Source organism: Lycium barbarum, chromosome 5 (assembly GCF_019175385.1).
Source record: "Lycium barbarum isolate Lr01 chromosome 5, ASM1917538v2, whole genome shotgun sequence".
Lineage (NCBI taxonomy): Eukaryota > Viridiplantae > Streptophyta > Magnoliopsida > Solanales > Solanaceae > Lycium > Lycium barbarum.
In genome coordinates this window covers 26,498,332-26,523,193 of record NC_083341.1, presented here as the reverse complement: position 1 = coordinate 26,523,193, position 24,862 = coordinate 26,498,332, and the positions used below count along the sequence as shown (strand labels likewise).

The 24,862-nt window shown below is 34.9% G+C and overlaps 1 pseudogene; it reads left to right on the top strand.

The window, feature by feature from the left end:
• Positions 1-1,127: 1,127 nt before the first annotated feature.
• On the top strand, positions 1,128-22,032 carry LOC132639351 (crocetin glucosyltransferase, chloroplastic-like; annotated as a pseudogene).
• Positions 22,033-24,862: the final 2,830 nt, after the last annotated feature.

Here is a 24,862-nt window from a genome sequence, read left to right as displayed (position 1 = left end):
CCAACCATCACCACCATCACCACTACAAGCCATCTCCACCATTACTAGCTAACATAAATGTTTTTTTTTATCAAATAATTTTTTTTATATTAAATTTATATCTTTTTCTAATATTTATTTACTTTTTCTTTGAATTGTATATTTATTATGGTTACAAGTAAATAATTTATGAACATTCAGATGTTGAAAGATAAACAATCTTAATTATTCAGTGTTCAGATTTAAAAATAACATTTTAATTATTCAAATGTACATTCAGATTCAGACATCTTAAGCTTAATAAAAAAAACAAAAGGCCTAAATGATTTTCTCCTGCCTATATTCCTCGTCATGATTCCATAGGCCACCCTAGCTAATTTATTTAAGTTTATATATCAAAATTGGATTGTTAAATAGGTTGTATGAGTTGCTAAATGAATATATGCCTACTTAAAGTTACCAAATCACAGTTATTGTTCTTAGTTACGTGTTATCACTTCAAAGATTCACTTTTAAAAATTGGGATTGAACTCTTAAGTGTGCATAGAGAGAGTAATAACACTTTCGGTTCTTCGGCTATTGGTATACTTTAGTCTTTATGATATTTAATTATCAATTATTTAAAATTTGTATTTTTGATCCGTTTGCTTGTAATTACTCACAAAATTTCAGAATTATTAATTGTTTATCGCTAATTACCCATATATTATATTAAACTTTATTATTACTCTATAATTGAGGATAATATACTTATGAAAATAGTCAAAATATAACATAATTCCTATATAAAAAGACCAAAAACACACATTTTGATTAATTGAAGGTCAAATATGTTGAGACATATATCACAAGGACAAAACATTAGAATTCACCTATAACTGCCCATGAAATCAAATTACACCCAATGACATTGAAAATGGGTGCTCTTGAACTGAATGGGTGGTCTTGAACTTTTGATCCCCACTTACCCCATGGACAAACCTTCAAGGTTAAAAACCAAACCTTATAAATCACCCCACAAGACAACGGGGTCAAAAATTCAAGATTACCACCACCAAGGCAATTCTTATAAATCACCCTAATTTATACTTATATATGCATGCTTCATACACTTCTTTAGCTTAAATATCCAAAGACACCAATAATAAATGGCAAACATGAAGGATAAGTGTCATGTTCTTCTTCTAACTTTCCCAGCTCTAGGCCTAATTAATCCATCTCTTCAATTTGCTAAGCGTTTAATCAAGTTGGGAGTGACAGTCACCTTCTCCACAAGTCTATCAGCAATGAACTGCATGTCTAATTGTCCCTCCATTGAAGGCTTAACATTTGCTCCATTTTCTGATGGCTATGACACTGGTTACCCCAATGTTAGCAAATCCCTAGATAATTACCGCGAGTTCGATGCTTCCTTCATCGCTCGCGGTCCGAGTTTGTGGCCAAAATCTTTACAAACAGGTACTATAATAATCAAGGGCTGCTCACTAAAATTTCTGGCCTAAAGCTAAATTTAACAAGAGACCTCTAACTTATTTAACAAAATTCATGCATATTTTTGCTAAAGTTATTTTCTAGCTTTTTGAGATACAAAATTAAGAATTATTTCTAGTCAATTTATTTAGTGTTCTTTTCAATTGATGGTAAATTCAATCAGTTTAATATATCTTTGTTGATATTATGTTAGATTTTATTAATTTTAATTTTGAAATGTTTGTTTCGATTAGTACTGAAAGTTCAATGCTTTCCTCGTCGCTCTCAGGTCCGAGTTTGTGACTAAAATCTCTGTAGCCAGGTATTACAGTAAGTAATGGCCAGCATATCTAGGATTTTTCGTAAGCGATAATAAGATTTAATGAGTAAATCACTTTGATGATTATTACTATATATTAATATATTATGAGCTTAACTATACCCATAGGGGGTATAATCGTATTGTTTTAGTTAAATCTTGTGCCAAAAGAGGTCAAGATTCAATTCTATCCGATCTCTTTTCCCTTTAATCTCCATAAGCTACCAATGAACCCGGAAGCTTCGACCCGCGGGGAGGTGGGGGGGAGGTGTTTACTTTAATAAATGATTCTCGTTTTTTATTTCTTTTGAAACTCACGTACCTTTTACCCAACGGTTTAAAGATCACTTTTAAGTAAACTGAAAATTTTATTACAAAATATTAGACCATGATCTAAAATTTTGTAATTTATTGCAAACGTTAGACGACAGTCTAGTATTTTGTCTATAAGGCTGAGCAATATAGGAGCAAACACTAGACCCAAGTCAAACATTGTCTAAAAGGTCATTTATTCGAGGGTTATATTTGCACATAAAAAAAAGTATATTTGCACCATACCTTTAACAATAGAGACAAAATCTAAACGGTAACCCAAAAAAAAAAAAAAAAAAAGAAGAAGAGAAATTGCATAAATCAGCGTATTTCTTTAATTATCTATGTGATTTTAGCATAATATTATATATATATTTGACATGATAACTTTACGGTGAATTGGTGTCGGATGATACAACTTCGTTCAATGTTCATCACCCTTGACAATACGCTAAATAGATTTTTTGATACTTCATCGTTAATTTGTCGCTCAATATGATTAGGAACGAATTCTTTTCTATATAGCAACAAAATTTGTCTCTCGCTAATTTTTGTCTTTTTTTTTTTTTTTTTTTTGTAGGGTGAAGGAGGGGCGACCTCGCGTATTATCTACATGAGCGTACTCTCTTGGGTTGGCATAGTGGCTAAGAAGCTTAATGCCCCGGCCACACTTCTATGGATACAGCCAGCCGCACTTTTAGATATCTACTACTATTACTTCACTGGTATATAGAAATGATATCAAGAATTGTTTATTAGATGAACAAGAAATTGAGCTTCCTGGACTTCCTTTTCTTGTGGGTACTCGTGAAATTCCATCATTTTTACTTTCGAGTGGTAACGTTATGGACTGTTTAATTCAGACAATGAAAGAGCACGTTGAGACAATAAATAATGAAACTAATGAAAAAGTACTTGTGAACACTTTTAATGCTTTAGAACTTGATGCTTTAAAGGCTATAAAGAATGTTAATATGGTGGGGATTGGCTATACCTGGCAACCGGTTTAACCGGAACCGGATCGGTAACCGGTTAGGGAACCGGCCGGTTTCCGGTTAAAAAACCGGAACCGTTTAACCGGTTTGAAATCGCAAACCGGAACCGGTCCGGTTCCAAGTGCCCAAAACATGTTTTTTTTTTTTTTTTTTTTGTATTATATATATATATTATAGTATTTATTAGTATATTGTAGGTATATTTACATATGTTATACAAGTTTATAAGTAAAATTTAAATATTTACTGACTAACAGGCTAACAGCAAGTCAGCAATACAGAATATACGTATACATATATATATATATACCTAAAATATAGTAAGAATACACTTATATATATATCAATATATGTATCAATATACTTCGGTTATATAACTTAATATATATAAATATGTTTAAGTTATATATAGCTTATATATATGTATAACTTAATATATATATATATATATATATATATATATAACTAAAATAACTAAAATATACTAAGAAATATACTTATAATATATAGTATACTTATACATACACATATATATATAGTAAGAATATACTTATATATATATATCAATATATGTATCAATATACTTCGGTTATATAACTTAATATATATAAATATGTTTAAGTTATATATAGCTTATATATATGTATAACTTAAGTTATACATATATAATATATATATATATATATATGTTTAAGTTATATATAACATTATATATGTATAACTTACATATATATATATATATATATACCTAAAATATAGTAAGAATATACTTATATATATATATCAATATATGTATCAATATACTTAGGTTATATAACTTAATATATATAAATATGTTTAAGTTATATATATGTATAACTTAATATATATATATATATATATATATATATATATATGTGTGTGTGTGTGTGTGTGTGTGTGTGTAAGTATGTTTAAGTTATATATAACATTATATATGTATAACTTACACACACATACACACACACACATATATATATAACTAAAATAACTAAAATATACTAAGAATATACTTATAATATATAGTATACTTATACATATATATATATATATATACCTAAAATTTAGTAAGAATATACTTATATATATATATCAATATATGTATAAATATACTTAAGTTATATAACTTAATATATATAAATATGTTTAAGTTATATATAGCTTATATATATGTATAACTTAATATATATATATATATATACCTAAAATTTAGTAAGAATATACTTATATATATATATCAATATATGTATAAATATACTTAAGTTATATAACTTAATATATATAAAAATGTTTAAGTTATATATAGCTTATATATATGTATAACTTAATATATATATATATACCTAAAATATTGTAAGAATATACTTATATATATATCAATATACTTAGGTTATATAACTTAATATCTATATATATATATGTAAGTTATACATATATATATATATATATATATATATATATATATATATATACCTAAAATTTAGTAAGAATATACTTATATATATATATCAATATATGTATCAATATACTAAAGTTATATAACTTAATATATATAAATATGTTTAAGTTATATATAGCTTATATATATGTATAACTTAATATATATATATATATATATACCTAAAATATAGTAAGAATATACTTATATATATATCAATATACTTAGGTTATATAACTTAATATCTATATATATATATGTAAGTTATACATATATAAGCTATATATAACTTAAACATATATATATATATATATATACCTAAAATGTAGTAAGAATATACTTATATATATATATATATATATATATCAATATATGTATCAATATACTTAGGTTATATAACTTAATATATATAAATATGTTTAAGTTATATATAGCTTATATATATGTATAACTTAATATATATATATATATATATAATTGTTTTTTTTAATTTCACCGGTTTTAACCGGTTTAACCGGTCCGGTTTCGGTTTCAAAAAAATGGGAACCGGACCGGTAAATAATTAACGGTTAACCGGTTCTACCGGTTCCTGTTCCGGTTCCGGTTACCGGTTTTAACCGGTTCAACTGAACCGGTTGACGGGTTTAGGATTGGCCCTTTAATTCCTGCATATTTTCTTGATGGAGAGGACCCATTAGATACTTCTTTGGAGGTCATTTACGACATTGTTCGGAAGATTATATGGACTGGTTGGATTCTATGCCTTACTCGTCCGTAATTTATGTAGCATTTGGTAGCTACTTTGAATTATCAAACCAAATGATGGAAGAGATTGCTAAAGGATTGGTAAAGAGTAAAAGGCCATTTGCAAAGAGGAGCATGGAAAGCAAGGAAGATGTCACGCCCCAAAACCCACTCTAGACGTGACCGGCATCCGATGTCATGAACAACATCCACTACTAAAAAAAATGCTTTTCCCGACCTCAAAAAATGGCTATTTCCGACCTCATGAGGTCGGTTTTGGCCAGAAACCGACCTCAAAACCGACCTCAAATTCAGGTCGGAATATAGTGGGTCGGAATTATTACCGACCTCATGAGATCGCAAAAAACCGACCTCATGAGGTCGGTAAAGTTTTTTAGCCGACCATTAATTAATTAAAATACCGACCTCATGAGGTCGGTAAAGTTTTTTAGCCGGATTTTAATTAATTAAGATACCGACCTCATTAGGTCGGTAAATTATATTAATTATATAATCATATGATTTTACCGACCTCGAGAGGTCGGTAATTTATATGAATATATGATATATTTTTCCAAAAAACCGACCTCATGAGGTCGGTATTTTAATTATATGTTGAATAATTTTACAGAATACCGACCTCATGAGGTCGGTAATTTGCAATTTCTGGGAAAATTTTCCTGAAAAATGACCTCATGAGGTCGGTAATTAGCCATATCTTAAATAATTTTGCATATTACCGACCTCATGAGGTCGGTAATTTGTAATTTGTGGGAAATTTTTCCAGAAAACCGACCTCATGAGGTCGATAATTAGCACTTTCTGGGTAAACTTTGCCCATTACCGACCTCATGAGATCGGTATTCTGTAAAAAAAAAAATGTAGCACCTAGCTGTTATTCCAGCTGCCTCCCTGTCAAGATGAAAATAATTTTACTTTCAACTAAAACGAGCCCAAATAGCTGCCAACAATACACCAAACTACTATAAATACATAAAACAATAAGCTACTATTACAACACATATATTACAACGACCAAAACATCAAATTCAATTCAAAACTACTTCAAAGTTGAATAAAAACGTCAATCAAACATTCACAAGAGACATTAATTAAGCTACTTCAACCTTCGCAAACATCAAAACAACATTAAACTACTTCAACATTGGTAAACATCCACAAAACATTAAGTTAGTTTACAACATTTGACTACTTTACCCCTCGCAAATCCACAAATTCACCATAACATTAACATTCAAACATGCCTTTCTGTGTTTGACACGTGAGTCCCATCATCATCCGCACCACTACATTGAGTATGGGGGTTACGAGCATCATCAGGACACGAGGGAATCCCCCTCGAAGCTAGTAATGCGTCTAATTGGGCCCTCATACCGTCAAACTGCATGTCTCTCCGCCTCTCCCTTTCCTCTGAGGCCTGTAGCTGGCTAGATAGCTCAGCAATCTTTTGCTCCATGGCCATAGCACTCACTCTATCGAACGACTCAGTATTGGAAGAATGTAGGCCTTCCAAGGGCGACCGGTATTGACGAAATGCACAATGTGGCATTTCGTAAGCTGTGCCAAACCTAGTGGGACCACCAACACTCTCAAGCCACATTTCCTCCATTTGTTCTTGTGTCAGCTGTGTGTTGGGTGGCTGAGTACAAAGAAACTCTGCCTTTGACTGTTGAACCCGATTCTGAAATAAAAAGGTAACATTAGCAACCAACTTAAATCTCACATTCAATAGAAAAAGCTATCAAATATTTAGTAAACAACCAAAATAGAACATGGTTCAAATCAATACTACTATGAAGATAGATTATGCAAAGAGACTGCTGTCCATCTGCATATTAGAGGTAGAACAAGGAGGAAACGCAAAGAAAATGATGTAGTTTGACAATCGGATGCAACCTAGCAAGCTGATAGAATTTATCTATGTATTGTCTTAGCTAGGTGTAGTCACTAGTTTTTGTTTTTTTTTGGTAACTGGTTGCCAATTGCTTGTTTAATTTACTGATCTGATTCTTCAAGTGTTTTAACACTAACAATATATTAATCTAGCAGATACATAAAAATTTGGTGTAGCTTGTTTACTTACTAATTTGATTCTTCCAAGTGCATGTGTCATTATTTTTTACACTATACAGTGAACTTTATATCTGGCCTTGTGTATTTATCATATAATTTGTTATAATTAACTTATTATAAATTAAATATCTTACACCATAAACAGTAGACGCAAAAATACTTTCAATCAAGATGCACCTTTCTTTCCCTGTACTGTGTATGTACTTCTTTAGCATGAAGTGCTGCGCTGCTTATTGCTACTTCCAAATTGCTACATAAATATGTTTTCTAAGCGGAGTATTAAGGGTCAATGGATATTCAAACATATAGTCAAACCAGAAAAACAATCTAAATGAGAAAAATTAAGGGATAAGGGATGGCTATACATACAGTGAAACCGAACTGGATTGGACTCAAAGCAACAATCATAACACAAGCACGAACTGAGATTGTACAATCATAACAACAGAAAGGTACTAAGTTTATTTTCATCCCCATACCAACCAAGAAAGTGCAGACTGCATAACGGAAACTTCAGTCTCTTGAATTACTACAGATTTAAGTTAACAAGAATGACGTTAAAGACTCAACCTTTTAGCCAAATTGATCCCTTTTACCACTAAAACAGAAAAGCAAAACACTTCATTCTCATTCAATCTTATCATCTTTAAGAAAAAATGCATCTTATATTCAAACATATAATAAAAGCAGAGAAATAATTTGAATGAGACTTCAATCTCTAGAATTACTACAGATTTAGGTAACAATAATGCCAATAAAGACTCAACCTTTTATCCAAATTGATCCCCCACTAAACAAGAAAGATAAAACACTTCAATTTTATTCAAACTTTTATCAACAGATATTCAAACATATAGTCAAAGCAGAGAAAAGAATAGAATTATTACAGATTTAGGTCACAAAATGCCAACAAAGACTCAACCTTTTATCCAAATTGATCCCTTTTACCACTAAAAAATAAAACCAAAACACTTCATTCTCATAAAACACATCATCATTAACACAAATTGCAGCTTGTCAACAGATATTCAAGCATATAGTCAAACCATAAGAAACAATCTGAATTAGAAAATTTAAGGGGAAAAGAATGGTTACAGTGAAACCAAACTGAATCAGACCCAAGGCAACAATCATAACACAAGAAAGAACTGAGATTGAACAATCATAACAAAAGAAAGGTACAAAGTTTATTTCCATTCCCATACCAATCAAAATTAATGAACATTAATGAACCACCATTCATTAACGTTGCACATGACATGATCAACTTGATTGAAGGTCCGACTCTGGTTTCAGTTGCTTAATTTCCTAGCAGCGAAGGATTTCCTAGACTCAATAAGATTACACACATAGGAACCACAGATGCTAAATTATGGATTCGCTTCTGGCTTTACCTGTCTTATTGACAAATTGCCAATGCAATGCCTTCCCATATCAGTAAGCAGCAGAGGAAAAAAGGGCTTTTGAGCACAATGAGGATACCACATTGTTTTCCTTTCAATTTCTGATGAGGACAAAACAGTTTTCTACTAGGAGTACTAGCTTCCTGGATTCTTTCGAAAAATTTGTTTCTCAAAACTTAACCAACATTTTCATAAGGTATACCATCGACTTGCAATGCGTAATACATGTATCATAATTTTCTTCAGTGGATCTATTATTGAAACATCACTATAACTTGAATCTTGTCAAACCAAAAATAAAGATCAAGCATAAAAATGAGATAGGAGCCGGATCCCCGTTTCATAGTCTAACAAACAAAATATGAAAAATAAAAAGAAGCTTACGTAGGTCTGCTTAGCCCGTTCGTCACACCAGTCATCTGGATCATTAGCGTTTGCCTTCTTCTTCACGTGAGTGATCTTGAACGCCTCATCTTGAGGAACTGGCGTCCACCGTTTTAGTTCCTGCAAAAGAATAAGTAAATGATAAGACTAAAAGAAAATAAAGTAAATTCACAATCCTTCAAGTAGAGTTAATGTAGACTTGCCAGCTTCCTACTCACGGCCTCTTGACTCATAGCCCCACTAGTGTGTAGGGAGCCACCCTTCGTCGAATTTCTAGCCTTCTTCCCTATGTCACTCAGTTGTAAGAATCTTTCATTAGTTGCCCAGTAATGAAGTAGCTTGTTATAGTTTTCAGGAAGGATCCACCCAGGCTTCTTGTTAGATTGACGAACCCTTCCTAACATGTCACATAGTAAGCGCTGAGCTTTCTTCTTGAAGTTTTGAGCCATCTGCGTCTCATGTTCCGGGCGCCAGACACATTTGTCCTGCAACGAAAAGTAAATGAGTTTATTAATAAGGAATCGATCAATATAAGTGGATTGTGTAAATAAAAATAAGCATATACCTTAAAGGAAAAATAGATTTGTCTCTGGCGATTTGGTGACATCTGGCCCCAAGTAGGTGAGTCTTTAAATAGTTTTTGTATGTCTTCTGTAAGGAGAGATGAAGCTTTGTACGGTAACCAACTATCAAAAATATAAAATTAAACACTTAGTAAAGCTTCTTTAATCGTTTTGCTTTGAAGAAAATATATGTTAATCAGCCCTAGGCATCATGCCTAGTGGACTTTATGAAAAACTAAAAATATGAAGAAAAAAAAAATTACCCGTATCCCACAGGCTCGACGATGAGTCGCCCTGATGAGTCATAAGATTCAAGCTGTGGAGCACTTACACCTCCAGGTAAGTCATTCGCAGCAGGAGCGTCAGGCACAGAACTACTTGCTCGAAGGTCAGGACCTGTAATCTCGTACTGTTCCGTAGATGATGAAGAGTGATGTGATGCAGTCGGACTGGGAGTGGCCGTAGGAGTACCACTATACGAAGCCCGCTGAGACCCGGAAGTATACCGAGTGAAGCCCTGTGGGGTAGCATAACCTGGTGTGGACATCATCGAGGGGCTCTGGGGAGGCACCTCAGTAAAGCCCTGGCGTGGAGCCATATAGGGCCGACCAAAGTTGTACGGAGGTGGAAGACTATATGCAATGCCATTCATGACGGGATCATGAGGCAATGGAGCGCCGCGTGGTGGGAGACATGGCGACGGGCTTCTATCTCTAATCGCAAGGTTTTCTGGTGGTCTCCGGGGAACCGCTGTCTCTTTATCCTTCTTTGTTTTCTTACCCCTCTTTTCACCTGCCATCTACACAATAATATATGTAAGTATCGCAAATATAAATTAATAGAAAAGGGACAGTAACATGGCAGTAACATTTTAAGAGACTAAATCTTCAAGTTATCTTTCATGTTAAACACTTAAACCTTCATATTTTATCCTACAGAGTTACATTTTAGAACCTTAAACATTACTCACATTTTTTCCCTTTTGTAATTTTGTACTGTGTTGTTTTTAGAGGTGAGAAGGCATTTTGCATCACTGATTGCAGATACAAAGAAATGATGTTGGAACAACTTAACTGCAGCAATAGCAAAATGATTTAAGTGGTTCTGATGCCCTTAATGTTTCAGCTTTTATGATAGGACTCAAGTCTTATCCTTTAGTTAAACTCTCCTTCTCTTTGATATAAGGCTACTTAATTATACTTTAACATGTACCAGGTCCTTAACTATAAGAATGAGACAAATACACAGGCAGATATACATATAGCTCTCATGTAGACAATAACTCAAAGAAATGAATGAAAGATACTGCATAATCCATGCTTTTGATTTCAATGGAATCATGGACAAATGGATGTACAAGAAATTCAGATGGTTTTAAATGGCTTTATTGATTTCAGCACTCATTCATAATCAACATTTATAACTTAAGACTCCTACTCAGTCAAAAGTGCAACAAAGTAGCTCAGGCATTTTATTGGCATTTTGCTACTGCAGATGCTGGCATTTAGTTGCCATTTTGCTACTGCAGAAGCCTCAGGAATCTTAACCTCAGTTGTCAAGAACATGTTATTTTCTGTACATCTGCAGGTTGTAGTTTGCATATGAATGATCAAATGAACAACTTAACTGCTTACATTTTAGACAGACTGAGCAGATATATTCACAAGCAGATACTTTACATAACTATGCTTTTCAGTTAAATTTGAGAGAAAAAGGATTGAAATGGTTCTGATGCCCTTAAAGTTTCAGCTTTTATGATAGGATTGAAATGGTTCTGTGGAGGTCCTTTGTTCTGGGAAATGCATCTAATGAAGGTGGAAAGTGACAGTACATATTACTCAGGATAACCAAAAGGAAAATCTAACATCCAACTCAGATTTGGATCCACTGAATGTAGTAAATCATCTAGGAGTTCTAACTAATATAATGGTCCTTTTGTTGTACCTGATCACATCCTTCGTCAAAAACTAAAATATGTTTGGTAGTTTTCAGACTTTAAACACTTTACAATCTTATGGACATTAATCTGCAATGACTGGCAAGAGTGGTTGCAAAGAAGCTATGTTGTCATGTCACACAGAAACTCTTAGATTATAGAATCTAACTATAACTTTTAACGAACTATTTGTGAAGGAAGTTTTATTTCCAGTTAACTAATAGATAGATATTTTTACCTCTAAAACAAACAGTAGATATACTTGCTTTGTCCATGTTGCATCTAATTCTTCAATGGAATCTGTTTCTTAAAGTTTAATGCTTAGTGCAACTTCTTGGACATTTCTTCTCTGCAAAAGCTAGAGTGAACTAATAAACTTTTTGCCAATGTCATTTCAGGAACAAGACATGATCTTTTACAATTCAGTATGAGGTGATGATGGACTAGGAAGTGAGTTTTTGTATTGATGGGTAAATTTTTAAGCAGGACTAGTCAAACAACATGAAAAAAGATTACAACTAGTAAAAGACATGAATAAGCAACCAAAGTACCCCTAGCTACTGCAAGTACATCAGGAATTTAACAAACCACCTGCAAGTCCATAGCAAATTCATGGAACTCAAATCCATATAATCTCAAAGTCATGCAAAAAGCAGAACCAATGCAGCTGAAATGCAGCAATAGCAAACTGTATGTAGAGGTAGTTTTTAAAGCTCCAAATGTGTATCAGAAATACTACATTTTCAGCCTTCTCAAAATCAGTACCAGTGTAAATATTAGATACTTTCAGAAGGAGAAAAATATTTCTCATGAAAAGGTACTATGGGTCAAGCAAGGGATTGACCCTTTCCCAAATCTCTTCCAAGATGTCTTTAAAAGACCTTCCTTGTCTAGTTAAGTGGCTTTCAACCTTATATCATGCAATCATGTCCTTTTATTACTTTTTTTTCAATCACAGATTAGATAACATTAGGCAGTTCACAAATCAAACAGTCAAATTGTTTCCCCTTTTCATTCTTAAAGACTGTTTACCCCTATTTCATTTCTTTATACTCCTCTTACTTAGATTGCTATCATGAAACTTCTTTCCATCTGTTTCTAGCTTTTGTGCCCAGACAGTTAAAAACAAATGATCATCACTATTATACCAATTTCCTTATACACACAGAATAGCAGAGAAGACAATCATGTTATAGAGTGAGGTTTTAGTCTAGGTTGTTCAGAACTTGAGCAAATAAAAAAAAAGGTCATATTGCTTCTTTTCCCTTTTCTTTTTTCAATATTTCAAACTCTCAAATCTGGCATTCATGACCTTTTACCAAATTCAGACTCACATATGGATGAAAGTAGTCAGAGATTCAAAAGCAAGATATCAACCCTCTACTCTCCTTGCCTTATTACTTCATTCTTTAAGTAAAACCAATCAATAAGGCAGTGTTAGCAAAGAGTCACAAATAAGAGAAGCAGACCTCTTTTTAACATTATTCTCATTCCATTTTCTATTCTGTACTCTTTTTAGCTTTAGCATGACTGGGTGGTGAAGTTGGCAGTTAATTCACTAGTCATTTTCTCCTGTTGCTCTTATTTTCTCATTAAGTTCTACATACTTAGGCAGATAAACTACTACTAGATATGAGCTTGTGACATAGACTATTGAGTCAAGTTATGAATGCCAGGTGCACAAGCAGACAAGTTCACACAAGTAAGACAATTTGAGCAGACCAAGGAAAACAGGATTGGCACTTTAAGCATCATGTGCCACATGCACAAGCAGACAAGTTCACACAAGGTAAAACAACTTTGAGCAGACCAAGAAAAACATGATTGATATTTAAGTATCCTGTTCTCAACAGCTTCTACGACTTCTGCCATGGATCATGGACACTCAGCATTCATATATCACAAATCACAATTGATCACACATAACCTACTCCAAGTGATAATACCAATACAATCATAGTCATGGACAAAACAAGCAAACCACAAATCTAAAGGGGGCAATGATCCTGATTCACCTTTTATTCCATTATCAGGCAGTAAACAACAAATAGACTGGTCTTTTTCTATTTTATTTCAAGTGTAGGACTGTTTTAAAGGAAAGAAGCAATGAGTCACTTCACCATCACACTTAAAGGTTTAATACCACAGATGCATGTTCCTAGCTGAACTTCCTTCATTCATTAAATCTTAGGAAAAAAAAATGGATAATACCACAGATCATGTCCAGAGACATAGGTTAAATTTCAACAGTCCAACAAACCTTTTTTTTTTGTTTTTTTGTTTTTGCCAATGTCATTTCAGGAACAAGACATGATCTTTTAAAATTCAGTATGAGGTGATGATGGACTAGGAAGTGATTTTTTGTATTTATGGGTAAATTTTTAAGCAGGACTAGTCAAACAACATGAAAAAAGATTACAACTAGTAAAAGACATGAATAAGTAACCAAAGTACCCCTAGCTACTGCAAGTACATCATGAATTTAACAAACCACCTGCAAGTCCATAGCAAATTCATGGAACTCAAATCCATATAATCTCAAAGTCATGCAAAAAGCAGAACCAATGCAGCTGATCAAATGCAGCAATAGCAAACTGTATGTAGAGGTAGTTTTTAAAGCTCCAAATGTGTATCAGAAATACTACATTTTTCAGCCTTCTCAAAATCAGTACCAGTGTAAATATTTGATACTTTCAGAAGGAGAAAAATATTTCTCATTTTTTCTGAATAAGGCATGGTCAGAATATGCAGGTTGTAGTTTGCATATGAACAACAGATTCATATACACAGATATACCAGTAGTATACATGGTACACAAATATATTAGTTTGCCTCAATAGGATTAGTAAGGTCAAATTCTACAAAAGGGAAAAAAGCATAAAACGTACCACTACACCGTCAAGATGGTAAAGTGCATTACCCCTCTTAGATCTCTAAAATGTCGAAATGGCTCAAAGAATGTCTTCGTTGAGGTATCTGAAAGGAAATAAAAGAGAAAGAAACAACATAAGGATGCTTTTAAGAGGCTAAGGAGGAAGAATAAAGACGCACAAAAATGTAATTTCATAAAAGTTGCCAATTTCAAAACACTGATAGTATTCGAAAATCGAGTAATAAAGCTAAACCATTCCAGATAGAACCTATAAATAGGAAGTAAACAATCAGCTACTAATTTTAAACATGTAAAGAAAATATGTAAGTCTTAAAAAAATACTTACTAATTGCTATTAATCCTCATCCCCATCCCCATCTGCCTCTTCTGACCATTCTTCCTCATCAGTTGTTTCATTTCCATTATTACATTCGTTCACCTCTGCATTAATATCTTCTGCATTTATTTCTTCCAATATGTGTTCTGCATGCTCTAAATCATCTTCTAACTCATTGTCAACTATTTGGTGAACAACTGATATGTCATCATCCTGGAACGCAACAGGCAACACATTCTCCACTTCCACTCGACCCACATGCTTGACTTTAATTACCACCCACCAAGCAGACTTATCTGGACGCAAGGGATAAGGAGCATAGTACACTTGTCTAACATTTTGTGCAATAATGAAAGGATCATAAGCCGCATACTCCCTCGTGTGATTTACTTCTATGATGTTATACTGCTTGAGTACCCTTGTACCTCTATTTGGGGTTGGATCAAACCACTTGTACCGAAAAAGTACAATTCTTTTTTTCCCACCACCAGAATATTCCAGTTCTAGGATCTCCTTAATTACACCATAATAATCGACCCCGGCTTGGTTTCCATCGCCACCTTTAACCCAAACCCCGCTGTTGTTAGTTTTTGTATGCTTAGATCGTTCTTCGGTAGTAAATTTAAAACCATTTACCACATATTTGTCCATAGAATAGACCATACCGGGTCCCCAGGATATGTCCTTTAAAAGTTGGTCATGGTAACCATACTCTGTACTGTAAACCTATTAGTAGTTAAGAAATAGTAAGTTAGCAATAATATAATGCGCACTTTTTAAATTATATTAGCTTTGTGAAAAGGCTTTAACACTTACATAATTGTTAAACCACTTCCCAAACTAGTCGTACACTTTTTCAATGCCATTTAGATGCACAAAGTAGCTGTTCGACAAAATGGAGTTTGAGTTAGTTGTTATGCTTTGTACTTGGATATTTAGTGCAAAATAATAATAACTTACTCATAATATCGTTGAACTTCCGGGCAATTTAGCAAGACATGTATCGATGCAGATTTAGACTCCATATCATTAAATTGTCTTGTACGTTTTTTTGAACCTGAACCCGGTTGATTGAAGATTGATATTGGCTTCGCTAAAGCATCATTCTCACCTCCTTCATAATGCTGATTGGGTCTGTTTCGCAAGCATGGCACATCATTCCCAAAGTAGTAAGAACATAAATGAGTTGTTTCCTTAGCAAGGTAGGCTTCGCAAATTGATCCTTCAACTCTATGTTTCTGCTTGATACCCCGTTTAGACTTTCCAATAGTTCTGCATAATATTATTTTAAGCATGATTTTTTTAAAATAAATTAGTAGACAGAAATTTGCAAAAATTTACACCTATTACCTCTCGAAGGGATACATCCAACGACAATGAATTGGGCCTCCGAGTCGAGCTTCCTCCGCAAGGTGAATTGGAAGATGTTCCATCACATCGAAGAACCCCGGTGGAAGAATTTTCTCCAACTTACTTGTTATTACAGGAATATTCTGATGCATCCGATCCAGGTTGTCTACCCTCAACGTACTGGAACATAAGTCTTTGAAGAACAAACTAATTTCTGTCATAGGCTTCCAAATTCGGGCAGGCAAGCTACTAAATGCAATGGGGAGTAAAGTTTCCATGAAAACATGACAATCATGGATTTTCATCCCATGTAATTTCCCTTGCGCCATATCAACACGTTTTTCCAAATTTGATGCATACCCATCAGGCATTTTCAAGTTCTTAACCCATTCACAAATCTTTCGCTTATGATCCATTGTGAATGAATAACTAGACTTAGGATTGAAGACCCCGTTCTCTTTGTCCTGCAACCATAACTCTTTACGCATACAATATTCCTGTAAGTCCAATCTTGCCTTTGGATTATCTTTTGTCTTGCCCTTGACATCCATTACTGTATTGAATAAATTATCAAAGTAATTTTTTTCAATGTGCATAACATCAAGATTATGCCGGAGAAGATTATCCTTCCAATATGGTAACTCCCAAAATATGCTCTGTTTGGTCCAATTATGTGCAAGCCCATACCCATCGAACTTGTACGGTGGTTCTTCAGTAACTTTTGGAAAGTTCTCAACCCTCTCCCAAATTTCCTCTCCTGAAAGTCTTGGAGGTGGATAGTTTCGTTCAATTTTGTTCTTCCTAAATCCATTTTTCATACTCCTAAACTCATGATCCAGTGGCAAGAACTGACGGTGACAATCAAACCATGAATTTTTTTTTGCCATGCTTTAAAGTGAACGATTTAGTATTCTCCATGCAGTAAGGACAGGCTAACTTTCCAGCAGTCATCCACCCAGACAACATCCCGTAGGCAGGAAAATCATTAATAGTCCACATTAAAGTGGCCCGCAAATTAAAATTCTGCTTAAGAGAAACGTCAAACGTCTCAACCCCTTCAACCCACAACATTTTCAACTCATCAATCAAAGGTTGCAAGTATACATCAATCAAAACTTTTGAATTACGTGGACCAGGAATGATGCAAGTAAGGAATATATATGGACTAGTCATACACAACTCAGGCGGAAGATTATATGGTGTTAAAAAAACAGGCCAGCAAGAATATGGTGCAGCAGAAACAGAATGTGGAGTGAATCCATCGGAACATAAACCCAACCTAATGTTTCATGGTTCAGCCGCAAAGTCTGGATATGTTGTGTCAAAATGTTTCCAAGCCTCTCCGTCTGATGGATGACACATAACACCAGACGGCCTTCTATTTTCACTGTGCCATCTCATATGAGGAGCGGGGCTATTTGATGCGTACAACCTCTTTAACCTTGGTGTAAGAGGTAAGTAAAGCATCGCCTTAACGACAACCCTCTTCCCGCTACGAGTCCGCTTAAAACGAGCTCTTCCACAAAACTTACAAGATTCTAGACCTTCGTCATCCTTATAGTATAACATGCATCCATTTTCACAACAATCAATTCTCATCGACGACAGTCCTAACTTAGACACTAGTCTCTTTGCCTTATAGTAATTTTCAGGTATCTCTAAATTCGGGTCAACTAATTCATGTATAAGGCCAATCACAACATCCATTTCACCTTGAGGAACATTCCAATCTGCTTTGATGCTTAATAATCTAACAGCAATAGACAATTGAGAGTGGGGACTACCGTCATATAAAGGCTGACTAGCCTTTTTCAGCTGTTCAAAAAAACGACTAGCTTCTTCATTTGGAGCTTCTTCACCATGGTTACAGGATTCAAAATCAGAATGCATCCCATAAGCATCTTGAACCATGTCGTGCATTCTAGAATTTTGGACATTAGGTTCCACCGACCTACTACTTTCACCAACAACAAAGTCTTGAAATCTACCAAAACTACTATTCATTTCTCCATGACTAGTCCACATTGTATAATCTTTTTGAAAGCCGTCTTTATAGAGATGAAGCCTATCAATCTCTGGATTCTCGTAATTCCTACATTGACATTTCACGCAAGGGCACCTAACCAAGCCATGACTTAGAAAAGTTTCAAGTGTCATTTCATAGCCAACAAAAGCATCGACACCGTCTACAAATTCTTGCCTCATCCCCCCTCGGTTTTCGTTTGTCCTATTATACATCCAATTACGAGATTCCATCTACACAAATAACACCAAATTTGAAATTGTTACGGAACAAATTCAATGTTTAATTTAATTCAATATTCAAAACCCAAATCACCAGTTGCCCTAATTAGCAAATTAATGATGCCATCATGCCCCAAATAAAGTTGTACAAAACAATGGAAGACAAAAGACAACAACATAACAATTACGGTGTTTCTAATTCCAAATTACATGATAAAAGACAGCAACATAACAATTACGGTGTTTCTAATTCCAAGTTACGTGATGAAAGATAGCAAGATAACAATTACAGTGTTTCTAATTCCAAATTACATTAAGCATCAATTAAACAATTAAAATAGAGAAAGCACATTTTGAGATAGGAAAATACACACCAGAAAGTTTAAGGAGGCTGTCTACTAATTAAGCGTCAAAGCTGTCAATAGAGGCAGCAGCACAATGATCTCCTAAATCAAGCACAAACAACTTCAGCTGAAATGGCAACTAAAATAAGGGAAAGACTGGGTCAATTCCAGCCAAGGCTTTAACATTTTAGTAAGAGTTAACAAAAAAAGGGGAAGTAACTTTGGGAATTAAAATGAGAAAGGAAATTAGTGAATCAAAAGGAGAAATTAGGGCTTACCTAGAAGATGGAAAATGAAGGTGGAGAGCAATGGAAGAAGAGAAGGGCGGGAGACATGGTGACGTCGCCAGAGTTAGTCTAGGGTTAGTGAGAGAGGGGGCGAGAACAGTGACAAGAGAGAAGCAGAGAAATGGGAACGAATTGGGTCTGGGTGTATTTTAGTTGAAAATAATACCGACCTCATGAGGTCGGTATATTTAATTAAAAATAATACCGACCTCATGAGGTCGGTATACTTAATAAGTTTATTTTTATTTAAAATATTACCGACCTCGTGAGGTCGGTATTATTTTAAATTAAAAATAAAGTTATAATATTTATCAGGAAATAAATTCCCGACCTAGTGAGGTCGGTATATTATTTGTTCAAATTTTGGTGCAATATTACCGACCTCATGAGGTCGGATTATTTAAAAAAAAAAAAAAAAAAATATTACGAATTTACCGACCTCATGAGGTCGGTTTTTTTCCGACCTCAACTGAGGTCGGTTTTTTGAGGTCGGGAAAAGCAATTTTTTTAGTAGTGATCGGAAGAACCTAAACAACACGATAATAATACTTGAACCCGCCAGGTTCAACATTCGCCTCCAATAGTTTATTAAATAAATGTAACAAATCATGAATATATGAATTAAATCAGTGGAAGTCTTTATAATTTAAATAATTCACCCAAAACATGATAGTGTGCCTGAAAGAGTTAAACGACAACTATTCTTCTACCCACATTCGAATATATACTATGGAGCTTCTAAGAATAACGAATAAATGTCTAACCCATCGGGACGCAGCCCGAAAACTAGAATAAATAAAGGGAATTAAATAAATAGAGTGTACCACGAATGAATGTGTGGGCTCACCAAATCAGCAGCAACAACAAGTCCTTCCTAAACGCCTGAAGTATCAAGAACCTGCTCTTCTCCGTTACCTAACATACCATAAAAAACAACAATGGTATGCCTGAGTACTTCGTACTCAGTGAGTGCCTCGGGGACAATAAGTAATAAGAAAATAGAGTACATAATACATAAAGAAATTAGTCCTGCAAATGATGTGAACCCAATGTAAGAACAGTTATTCAGTTTATGTATCTCAATAATAAGTATCAAAACCAATTATAAAGCCTCTTGTTAAGTTACAACTTCAAATATGCCTTTTAAATCGATTAAGATAGTCATCAACAATCCCGTAAGAGAATAAGAATGTCACACATGCCAATACAGGCCCAAGAGTCAAGCATACCACGCATAGCGCACCACACCGGAACACAATTCTCGGTGGCTATCCTTCCTCCCGAATAGCTAGGCATAAATCACACCCCGGGTAGCGAACCCAGCGGTGGCCACTCTTCCTCCCGAATGGCTAGGCAATGACACACTAGGATCCATAGTGGCTACCCTTCCTCCCGAGTAGATAGGAGAAACACAACAACAAAGTTCATAGCATAGAAGCCGATTCACAATTTGTCTCAAAGTAGTCACACCATCAAATAGCATTAAAGCTCATTATGCCATTACGAAAATCCATAATTTCATAGATAATCGTGAAAACGTTTCCACTTCTTTAAACAAGATTCCTTTGTCTTAGTTTCTTTGTAAAGTCATCCATATCAACAATTAACCATCATCACTGATCATCTCTTATAGAAGAAAACGATTATGATTCCATATACGTATATAGAGATAATACAATCAAGGGTTAATGTGGGCTTGTCACCTCACGCACACCAACCACAAGCAAAGACATGAATTAGGGTTTTGCATGAGAAGTTCACCTTGTTATTCAATAAAGAACCTTTGAGAAGAAAACATATATCAATGATAAGGTTTTTAAAAGAGAGACATACCTTAGTGTGTTAAACAAAGTTTAACAATTCACTTTCCTAGTGAAGAACACTCAAACCCTAGCTTGAATCCCTTTAGGAAGAATTATGTTGCAAACCCTAGGTTTTAGTCACAAGAATCATGTTAAGAATCATGGGTTTGTTGTTAGGATTGATAATCAATGATTAAGATGTTCTTATCTTAATGTTGGAGCCCTAGAGAGATGTTTTCGTCCTTAGGGTTTTTGAGAGTGAAAAGAATGGAAGAAAAACTAAAATTTTGCAACTTATATAATTTCAGCCCGCCAGGCACAAAGGACGGAGCGTCGAACAGAACGACGAAGCGTCGATCTGCTCCGTCGAATGGTCTTTGTGCTAGGTCAATTCGTCGGTACAAATGACGGAGCGTCGAACAGATCGACGGAGCATCGATCTGTTCCGTCAAAGTCATGAAATTTCCAGTGAGCAACTTTCTCTTCCTCACAATCGATGGTGCAAAGAACGGGGCGTCGAACAGAACGACGGTACAAAGGACGACCGTCAAACCTCCTTTTCGTGAAACTGTAGAGAATTTTCATTTTGACCATCTCCTCTCGGGTCTTTAGCCTAAAGCCATGCACGTAACCCAATATATAAGGTTCCAAAGGACTCATACAATGCTTTCACACTCTATACTTATTTACGGGATGTTACAGAAGAATAGTGTCTTGGTGTTGTCAAGTAGAGGTTTTACACCCCACCTTTCTTTGGGTTGTTTTTTAGCATTGTGGATGGAATTTGACTCTGGAGAGTTTAGTTTCTGGTATTTCCGTTGTAGCATGTCCCAGAAGGACGGACCAAGGTTGCAATTCTAAGCTTGTTCAAGATGTCTGTAAGACTGGCGTGACAGTGAATGCGAATGAAGAGGGAACTATTGAAGGGGATGAGTTCAAGAGGTGCACAAAAATTGTAATGGGGGATGGAAAGGAAGGAGATTAATTGAGAAATAATGCTAAGAAATAGAGGGACTTGGCTAAAGATGCCATGAAGGAAGATGGTTCACCTAATGTGAATGTCAAAGCTTATGTTCATGAGGTTCTTTGTAGCCATGGATTAAGAAAGATGCACAAACCTTTAGGGTCGTCAGATTTATAAAGAAGTTATGCAAAGATTAATAATACGACTATTGCAATACAAGGATTATCAATAGTTGATAATTGATGTATGAAAAATTAGTATACCAACAACGCATCAAGTGTAATTCCACAAGTGGGGTCTGGAAAAAAATTAGTATACCGTGTATAAATAAAATTTATGCTTACGTTATGGTTTTTTTTTTTTTTTGCCGCTTATTTGTTTTAATTCATATATCACTAATATTAATATTTTTATTGCATATAATGCATAAAATTAGAATATCTAAATTTCTAATTGACTTTAAAAACAATATAACAATTAAACATTGTTTTCATAATGCTAGACTTTAAATGGAGATTAAATCTCCTTATCAAACCAGCCAAACCACTTTTCACCAGTGGCGGTAGGTTATCCGAAAGACGCAGTTCTAGTCTAAAATATATGCTAATGAGCATAACAATTCCTATAATGTGTGTGTACACACGAGCGAATCAATTCTTTGCAATTTATTTAATAAACTCCATTCTCTTTCATAGATATATTTAGTTATTCATATGTATTAGTTTGGCGGAAAACAAAAAACATGAATCAAATATTTTATTAGCAATATTATGTTTTATCTTAAAAAAAAAAAAAAAAAGACCAACCAAACATTGTATAATTTATGCTTGATCTTATGTGCAATTTACTTTTTCCTATTTTTGTGACTAAACAATGTATAAAGTTGTAACGAATTATAGTCCTTTCGGCGTTTTCGCCCGTTTTCGAGCATTGATTAGCTCCCTTTTGACCTGAGGGGACCGTTGACATGCTTCCTGAGGTGTCTAGACCGGATTCGGGAAACTTTGGTGAAAATATAGGCTTTAAAGTGAAAGTGACCCGAAGTTGACTTTTGGGCAAATAGACCTTTTTGAAATTTTGTCAATTTTGAGAGGTCCGGAGGGTCGTTTAGAACCTGTTTGTGCATTAGGTTCGGTTCCCAATGCATTCGGATGCATTTCGTACACTGGATGGGAAATGAAAATTAAGGCATCGGGGGTTGGCTCGGTCAACGAGCCAACGAGACCTCCGTTGGGAATTTCGAGACCACGAGCGCATTCGCAGTGCATTTTTGTATAGGTTTAGGTGGTCGGGTTGTGAGCAGATTGCCTCGGGAATAACCCAGAAATTCGGTTGAAAACTTAGAAAAATAGAGGGATTCTGGTGTCTGGTGACTGCAATGGCGGCACCAGAGCCGCCCTAGCGGCACCGCTGTGGCGGTGTGATGACCATTGGGGCGGTGATATGCTGTAGGAACCATACCGCTACGGCGGTATCCCGGCCGCCGTAGCGGCACTCCAACCGCTGTGGCGGTGACGGGCAATGACATTTCATTAAATATGTCTTAAATAAGTCTTAGACCTTCATTATTTTATGTCTCGATATCGGAGCTTAGAGAAACTGTTCTTGGAGATAATTTGAAGAAATTCTTGCAGGTAAACTTTGCTCAATCCTTTACTTTTCCTTAATCACAACCATCTTAGATTCTTCCCTTCACTTTAACATTTCCTTAGAAATGGAATTTGGAAGGGGGTTTTGGGAAACTTTTCCTTAGGGTCATACATGATAAATTGATGACGTTAATGCTAAAATTTGATGAATCTAAGTCTATTGATCCTATATCTTTCACTTTTAACATTGAATTTCGGATTTTAAGACTTAGAGTTTATACCCAATTTTGGGGTTTTTACTTGAAATCAGATTTGGGCCAATTCTTGAGATAAATCAACAATTAGTGATTGGGTTATGATCATCTAGTACTTAATTTTGCATTTTGCCCGCGAATTTTCCGTTTTGCCCTTGTGGTCCCGTTTCCCCAATTTTTAGGGTTAAAATGGACCTAATTGATATCATAGCAATATTAGTATCATTCATCATGATTTCTAATATAGAGTTCAATTATGCTTAGACTACTTTGGTTCTGAGCTTTAGAAGAAGGGCAAGGCAAAAAAGTGGCTTGTTGGTGTTGCGGTTCGACAGTCCAGGTAGGTTATGGTTTACCTTTAGTGAAACTTTGTATAGCGAATCACATATTTAGATTATAATGTCGGAGACAGCATGTGAACCTCTGGGTGTGACGTTGGGATGGATATTTCCTTAGATTGGGCCCTGATGTGTGTTGGGACTAGCCACCCCGTTGTGTGTGTTTGATTGTTCAATTGTGTTGGCTTGATGCCATGTGTAGTTGGTAGTTAGCGAATTCTGCTTGTTGTCCTGATTCGGATAGGATTGACATACTCGTTGTTGGTATTTGTACTTGGATATATTGTTGGCATACTCACTGTTGGTACTTGAGTTATTGATATATGTTGGCATACCCACTGTTGGTATTGTGATGTGATACGTTGTTGGCATACCCGTTGTTGTATTTGTGATATTGAACTCGACTGTTGGTGATTGACATATGCAGTGCACGCATTCTTTCATATTTATCATGAATGGCCAATACCTGGAGAAGATCCGGTATCGATGATTGAGCGAAACTGATATTTGATGAACTCTTTTACTTGAGTGATTGTAAAAAGGCCGATGTCCGAAGATCCATTCCGGAATCGTTGATTATATGAACTGATATTTTGATGAACTCTTTTAATTGAGTGATTGTGAGGAGGCCGATGTCCGAGGTTCTATTCCGGAATCGTTGATTTGTGAAACTGATATTTGACAGACTCTTTTGAGTGATTGTGAGGAGGCCGATGTCCGATGGTTATATTCGGGCATCATTGTTGCATGGCTGATTCCGATGTTATCCCGGAATCGTTGTTAGTGCATGGACTCCGCGGGTCCCCTAGGGTGGTGTAGGTAAGAC